Below are 7535 nucleotides of genomic sequence, written 5' to 3'. Positions count from 1 at the left end.
TTCCTCATGTCTTTGCTCAAATCTCACCTTTTCTGTCAGGCCAACTTACTTACCGAATGCAGCCCACCTGTCTGCAGTAGGGGGCCATGGTGGCCTACTGGTAAGAAGTTACGCTGCAAGCCCAAAGGCACACAGTTCTACTCTACCAGCTGCAATGAGGGAGGAGGACGGGTAGTCTCCTCCCGTGAGATGTACTGCCTCTGAAACCCACTGCAGCCTCAGGTCTGAGTCAGTTCCAACTTGATGACTCACAGCATCAACAACAACTGTCTGCATTGATCCCCTTGGCTGTTGTTTACCTTTTGTCCTTCTGTGATCTTTGCCTTCAAGCATTCCACGTCCTTCCCATAGTTATTGATTATGCTATTCCTATTCCCTTACCAGGGAGCTCTGGTGTCCTAGTGGCAAGAAGCTGCTCTGCAATCCCAAAAGCACGCGGTTCAAGTCCACCTGCTGCTCTGCGGGAGAAGGATGGACAATCTCCTCTCACATGATTAACTGCCTCGGAAAACCTGCCGGAGGGTCAGCTGTGCGTTGGTTCTTACTCGGTGATGCACAACAACAACAACAACATCCTCTTGCTGGACTAGAAGCTCCCTGGGAACTGTCACTGGTTGGTCATTTATGGATTAGGATCTGACACATGGATGAAAGTCAACACTTACTTTTTGATTGAGAGAATGAAGAAAGCCCAAACATAGATAGGCGTCATGAAGCCCCGGCAAGGTAATAGTTAAGCACAAGGGCACTAACCCAAAAGTTGGCAGTTCAAACCCACCCAAAGGCTCTGCAGGAGAAAAGGCTGAAAGATCTACTCCTGTAAAGATCACAGCTGTGAAAATGCTGTAGGGCAGTTCAGTTCTGTCATCTAGGGTCACTGTGAGTCAGAACCAATGCATTGGTGGTGGATCTGGTTTGGCTGGTGGTACGATAAGGATCTCTGGTGGCACAGTGGACTCAGTATTGGATGGCCAAAAGCCTGGCTGTTCAAGTCTACTAGACTCTTCAGGGAAGAGGTGAGGCAGGCTGCTTCTGTAAGGGGTTATAGACTCTGGAGTCCTGAGGAGCAGTTCTGTTCCACTCTCTGGCTTTGCTAGGAGCTGGAATGGAGCTGGCCCCTTCAGTTGGGATTGGTTTTGGTTACACAAAGGTTACGTGCTCCCAGGAACTCAGTTCAAATCTGCTCCGCAGCTCTGCAGGAAAAACCATGTGGTGACCTGCTTCCAAAGAAATGCAGACGAAGGCCTTGGACTTGTCCTTGAAGAATACCATGAACTGGGTCAAATCTACAGCACACAGAGCTGTCGTGATTATGACAGACCAGGAAATGCTCGTTTTCTCGTCAGATCGCTTACTTCCTGAAAGTCTTTGGTTTGGCAGCTCTTGTTATGAAATCTCTGCTCCGCTGACTTTTTCTCAGGGTGGTGGTACCCGTGTCCCACACATCAGGTATGCACGAGAGGCTGGGAGAGGGAGGTATGTCAGCAAACACAGTGGGCCCGAAACGTCACTGCTCTCAGAGGTGTCCTCGCTCTCACTACAGTGATGAGAACAAATGATTGCAGAGTGGGTTTCAGCTTACAAAGACCTTACACAGTCGTTTTCTCATTTGGGCCCCTCTGCGTTCCTGTGAATTATGTATTGGTATTGTTAGGTGCGTCTCACAGACAGTAAAACGGAGAGAGGCTCAAGGTGACCTCACTCGCAGAGCGAGGATGGCATGGAAACACTGGCCTCAGGACTGTCTGTTCCACACCACGTGCTTGTCTTCTCAGCATCACCAACACAAGTGGGACTGTTACTCGTCGACAGGATCGTCCCAGGGGATGTTTTTAAATGTTTCTGTTGTTGCGAAGCTCCTGATGGTGCTGTGGATAAATCAGTGCGCTTCTAACTCGAAGGCCAGTAGTTCGAATCCACTTGCTGCTCCTTGGGAGGACAGTATGACAGCTGTTCCTATGAAGAGTTACAGCCTCCAGAGAGCTATGGGGCAGCTTCGCCCTGTTCTATAGGGACGACAGGAGTCATAACTGACTTTCCGTCAGCAGGCTGGGCTTGGGATGCTTGTCACCATTGGGGTTTGTTCGGGTTCACTTTTTTCTTTCTTTCCTGTGAAATGAAGCATAGATGCAATAATCCACTCTCCACAGCGGTTTAGTGAACACAGTGAGCCTTGTAACCAGCACGCAGCTCAAGAAGCAGAGCTTGCAACGCCCCGCATCACAGCCCTGCTCCCCTGCAAGCAGCCTTTATCCTGGCGCCTGCTGGAGAAACCTCCTCACATTTCTGTATAGATTTGCCAACCACATGTTCAGCCCTGGACAACACACTCTTCCTTGGTTTTAAAAATGTAACGTGACTTTCAAATCTCTTATAAATGCCATTTTCCTACCCACCTTTTCTTTATAGTGTCTCAACTGGAAAATTGAGGCCATTAAACCTGTAGGGCTTCTCATGGCTTACATGGGAATATACGTGATTGTGTGAAATACGCAAGGAGTACATACTGATATTTCGGTCATAAAGTTTTTATTTATTATCTTGTACATTGTTGTTGAGTGCTGTTGGCTTGATGCTCATCCCATGATCCCATGTGACAGATTGATCAGGAAGATCAAAGGGTTCCCAGGCTGTGATTGTCGCAGGAAATTCAAAGATTGACTGAAAAATCCATATTTATTACCAAAAAAAGGTGATTCAACAGAATGTAGAAATTGTTGAGCAATATCACTAATATTGCACTCAAGTGAAATCTTGCTAAAGTTTATTAAAAGAACAGCTAAAACAGTACATTGACACGGCACTGCCAGAAATTCAAGCAGAGTTCAGAAGAGGCCGTGGCAAGAGAGGTATCATTGCTAATATCAGATCATTCTTGGCTGAACACAGAGAACACCAGAAAGATGTGTACGTGTATTTCATAGGCATTTGACTGTGTGGAGCATAACAAAGTTTGGCTAACACTGAGATGGGAATCCCAGGACACCTAACCATACTCATGAGAAACCTAGACCAAGAAGCTGCTTCTCAAAGAAAACAAGGGTATAAAATCTGAAAAAGAAAAAAAACAAAACAAAACAATGTGTGTTAGGGCTCTAACTTTTCTCCATATATATTCAATCTGTAAATTGAACAAATTTTTTTTTGATATATTGGACTACATGAAGAAGAATGTGGCATTAAGATTGGAGGAAGACTCATCAACAACCTGTGTTATGCAGATGACACAACCCTGCTTGCTGAGAGTGAAGAGGATTTGAAACATTTGCGATTGAAGGTCAAAGACTACAACCTTCAATATAGATTATGTCTCAACATCGATAAAAAACAAACAAAACCGCCCACAATATGTGGGAATGATCGTGTGAAACACAACTTGAATGAAGGAATGTGTGAAATACAATGTATATGAATCTTGTATGCAAACCAATGTATATGTGTGTGTGTCACTGGACCGGTAGACAACATCATGATAGACTGTGGAAAGAATGCGATTGTCAATGATTTGTTTTACTTGGATCCACAATCAAAACCCATGAAAGTCGGACAGTGAACAAAGATGACAGAGACGAATTTGTGCCTTTGAATTGTGGTGTTGGAGAACAGTACTGACTATTTCATGGACTGCCAAAAGAACAAACAGTTCTCTCTCAGAGAAAGTGCAGCCAGGGTGCCCCTCAGAGGCGAAGATGGTGGAACCTGGTCTCACAAACATTGGGCCTGTTGTCAGAAAGGGCCAGTCCTTGGAAAAGGACATGGTGCTGGGAACGTGGAGGGTCAGAGTATGAGGTGAAAATCCTCTGCAAGATGAACTGACACGATGATTGTAACATGGGTGTGTTCATGTCACGGAGAGTGAGGAGAGCACACAGTAGGACAAGGTTCAGATATGTTGTTCATAGGGTCACTGAATCACCTAGTGAAAGCAGTGTATTCCCTTGCTCTGTTGCTCTGTTCAGACAATAGCTTCTGGTCTACGTATAGGTTTCACATGTGTACAATGAAGTGTTCTGGGCTTCCCATTCTTCTCAATGTTAGCCATGCTATGATCCATACAGTGAAATGCCTTTGCATAGTCAATAAAGCAGAAGTAGACATTCTTCTGGCACTCTCTGCTTTCAGCCAGGATCCATCTGACATCAGCAATGATATCTCTGGTGCCGTATCTATTCTAAACCAACCCTGAACGTCTGGCAGTTTTCTTTTAATATACTGTAGAGCAAGGGAACACTGTACGCTTTAAAATGAAGAAAGGGGTGTGTTAGGGTTGTATCCTTTCTTCATACTCATTTAATCTGCTGAACAAACCATTTGAGGAGTTGAAATTTGCGAAGAAGAAGATATTAGGAGAAGAGGAAGACTCATCAACAACCTACATTACAGAGATGACACAACCTTATGTGCTGAAAGTGAGAAGAACTGGAAGCACTTGTTGCAGAAGATCAGGCTACAGCCTTCAATATGAATTACATTTCAACATCAAGAGAACAAAAATTCTCTCTACTGGATCAATACGTAACATTATGATGTTGTTGTAGATTGCTGTCAAGTTGTGCACAACTCATAGTGACTCCGTGAACAAAAGACCTGAAGCCTTGCACTGCAATCCCAGAGGTGAGCGGTTCAAATCCACCAGATGCTCTGCTGAAGAAGGAGGAACAATCACCTCCTGTACCAGTCAGATCCAATTTGACGGTACACACATAAAAAAAAAAAAAAAAAGACCTGAGGCCTTTCTATAACTATCGTTTCTCTAAGTTTATAGAGTTTCCAGAGGCATGTGATTTAGGAAGTGGATGCCACTCCTGCTTCCCAACATCATGATAGATGGAGAAAAGATTGAAACTGTCTGCCATTTCATCTTACTTGTATCCATAGTCTACACTGTTGGTACCAGCAGTCAGGAAATCAGGAGATATATCACACTGGGGAAAGTCTCAAGTCAGGGAGCTCTGAAAATTACTGAGGAGCAATGATGTCAATTTGAAGACTAAGGTGCACCCAATTCAGGCCATGGTCTTTTAAATCATTTGTTATGCATCTGAGAGTTGGATAATGAATAAAGAAGACAGGAGGAGAATTGGTGTGTTTGAGTTGTGGTGCTGGAGAAGAGTACAAAGTATCCCATGGACTCCCAAAGAATAAATAGCTATAGAATCTTAGGAAAAGTGCAACCAGACGTTCCTTGGAGACAAAGATGTTGAGGCTCCATCTCACAAACATTTAGTATGCTGTTAGGAGAGGCTATTCATTGAAAGAGGACATCATGCTTGGAAAAGGAGAGAATTGGCGAAAATAGGAAGATCCTCAACTAGGTGGATTAATACCAGGACAGCAGCAATGGTCTCCAGGGTGTAAGATTGTGAGGATGGGACAGGACAGGACAGGGCTCAGATCTGTTGCTCATTGGGTCACTACGAGTTATACTACCTGTGAGTCAACTCGATGACACCTGACAACAACAGCAGCAACAACCATCTTTACAGGTGCAGATCACCATCATTTTCTTCCATGGGAAAAAAAAATAGTGTGTTTGAACCAATAACCCTTGGATTAGCAGCTGAGTGCTTGCCCAGTAGGCCACCAGAGACCCTTCTGTAGCCTGGCTTTCACATCAAGTAGCCAGTTTTCTAAGAATACAAGGAATGAAACCATATTCCATAATTATGTCCTTTCTTTATCCTTTATCATTAACAATAGTCTCAGACAATAAACCTAGCACAGTCAATTGGGACAGCTATAAAACAGTTATATAAACAGCTGAAAATAATACTCCTTCATTTGTTAATAGCTGTACTATTTATATCTCATTTGTAGGACCATACAACCATTATACAACTTACGCTCTCCCTTTTAACCTTCATTCGGTCTTAATTTTGCAAGTAATTATATAATCCGTCTTCTCCACTAGTCCCTACGTCAACTAACTCTCTGGTGATTTTGATTGCTTGAGAGTCATTCTTTTAGTAGAGCCCTTAGGAAGGGCTCATGGAACTAGGTAATGGTTTTCCGTGTTGTCAGTAATTTATTGCACCTTTAATGCTTAATGGGAGCTCTGGCAGTGCAGTGCAGAAACATACTCACTTGTGAAACAAAAGTCAGTGTTCAAACCCACCAGTTTCCACAAGGGAAAGATGGGCAATTGACTTACATAAAGATTTACAGCCTTAGAAACTCTATGGGGCTTTATCTTCTAAGGTCACTGCGTCAGAATTGACTCAGCCACAACAGACTATAACTGGTAGATATAAACTATGGGATTTATATTTTTTCTTAGAGTTTATTAAACATATGTCTCCATTTTCTTCTGGAATAAAGCAATGTTGTGAAATTATCTAATAACAGCAAAATTCTTTTTAAGTCAAATATTCTAGTGATAGTGTTATATGTTATATGATTTAGTTGCTCAAATGAGTGGTATTATTATTTTTCCTTTTCTTTAAAAGTCTAATAATTTTAATAGAATGTCTTGTTATTAGTGGTTCTGAATTGATAGCCTCAGGTACACAATAAGTTCATTCAATACACAATTTCAAAAAATTATTTTAAAATAATTTCGATAATCTTTTCCAGAATATGATTTTTAGTACCGGACTTCTGTTGTTCGCTTCAGACATCTAATCATCCACATTTTGCATCTTCTTTGCCTATCTTCAATATTTTCCATGTTCTCCCAAATACTTTGTTCACTTATATTTTTATTTAAAATTTTTCTTGCTTCCACACTACCCACACGTTGTCCTGGTTCCCATCATAACTTAAAGGGGAAACTGATGTCCTGCAGATGAAGGAGGAGGTTGTCCTCAAATTCCTTGCAGCAGGAACGCATTTGGGCAGCACCAACCTCGACTTCCGAATGGAACAGTACACCTACAAAAGGAAAAGTGATGGCATCTACATCATAAACCTGAAGAGGACCTGGGAGAAGCTCCTCTGAGCCACTTGCACCGTTGTTGCCATTGAAAATCCAGCTGATGTCAGTGTCATATCCTCTAGAAATGCTGGCCAGAGACCTGTGCTGAAGTTTGCCGCTGCTACTGGGGTCACTCCTAGTACCAGACACTTCACTCCTGGAACCTTCACTAACCAGATCCAGGCAGCCTTCCGGGAGCCTCGTCTTCTGGTGGTCACTGATCCCAGGGCTGACCACCAGCCTCTGACAGAAGCATCTTACGTTAACCTGCCCACCACTGCCCTGTGTAACACAGATTCTCCTCTGTGCTGTGTAGATATTGCTATCCCGTGCAACGACAAGGGAGCTCACTCGGCGGGTGTGATGTGGTGGGTGCTGGCCCGGGAAATCCTGCACATGCGGGGCATAGTCTCCTAGGAGCACCCGTGGAGGTCACGCCTGATGTGTACTTCTGCAGAGAGCCAGGCTGCTGCCGAAAAGGCTGTGCCCAAGGAGGAGTGTCGGAGAATGGACAATCCTGCTCCTGAATTCACTGCTGCTCAGCCGGAGGTTGCAGACTGGTCCGAAGGCGTCCAGGTGCCCCCTGTGCTGATTCAGCAGGTCCCTACTGAAGACTGGAGCG

The 7535-nt window shown here is 43.8% G+C and overlaps 1 pseudogene; it reads left to right on the top strand.

Annotated features, from left to right (window-relative positions):
• The first annotated feature begins 710 nt into the window (after positions 1-710).
• LOC102871794 overlaps positions 711-7535 on the top strand; it is a 158591-nt pseudogene continuing 151766 nt past the window's right edge.

This window comes from Elephantulus edwardii, unplaced genomic scaffold (assembly GCF_000299155.1).
Source record: "Elephantulus edwardii isolate Elephantulus edwardi_28Jun2011 unplaced genomic scaffold, EleEdw1.0 scaffold00127, whole genome shotgun sequence".
Lineage (NCBI taxonomy): Eukaryota > Metazoa > Chordata > Mammalia > Macroscelidea > Macroscelididae > Elephantulus > Elephantulus edwardii.
This window is presented reverse-complemented; position numbering and strand designations above follow the sequence as displayed.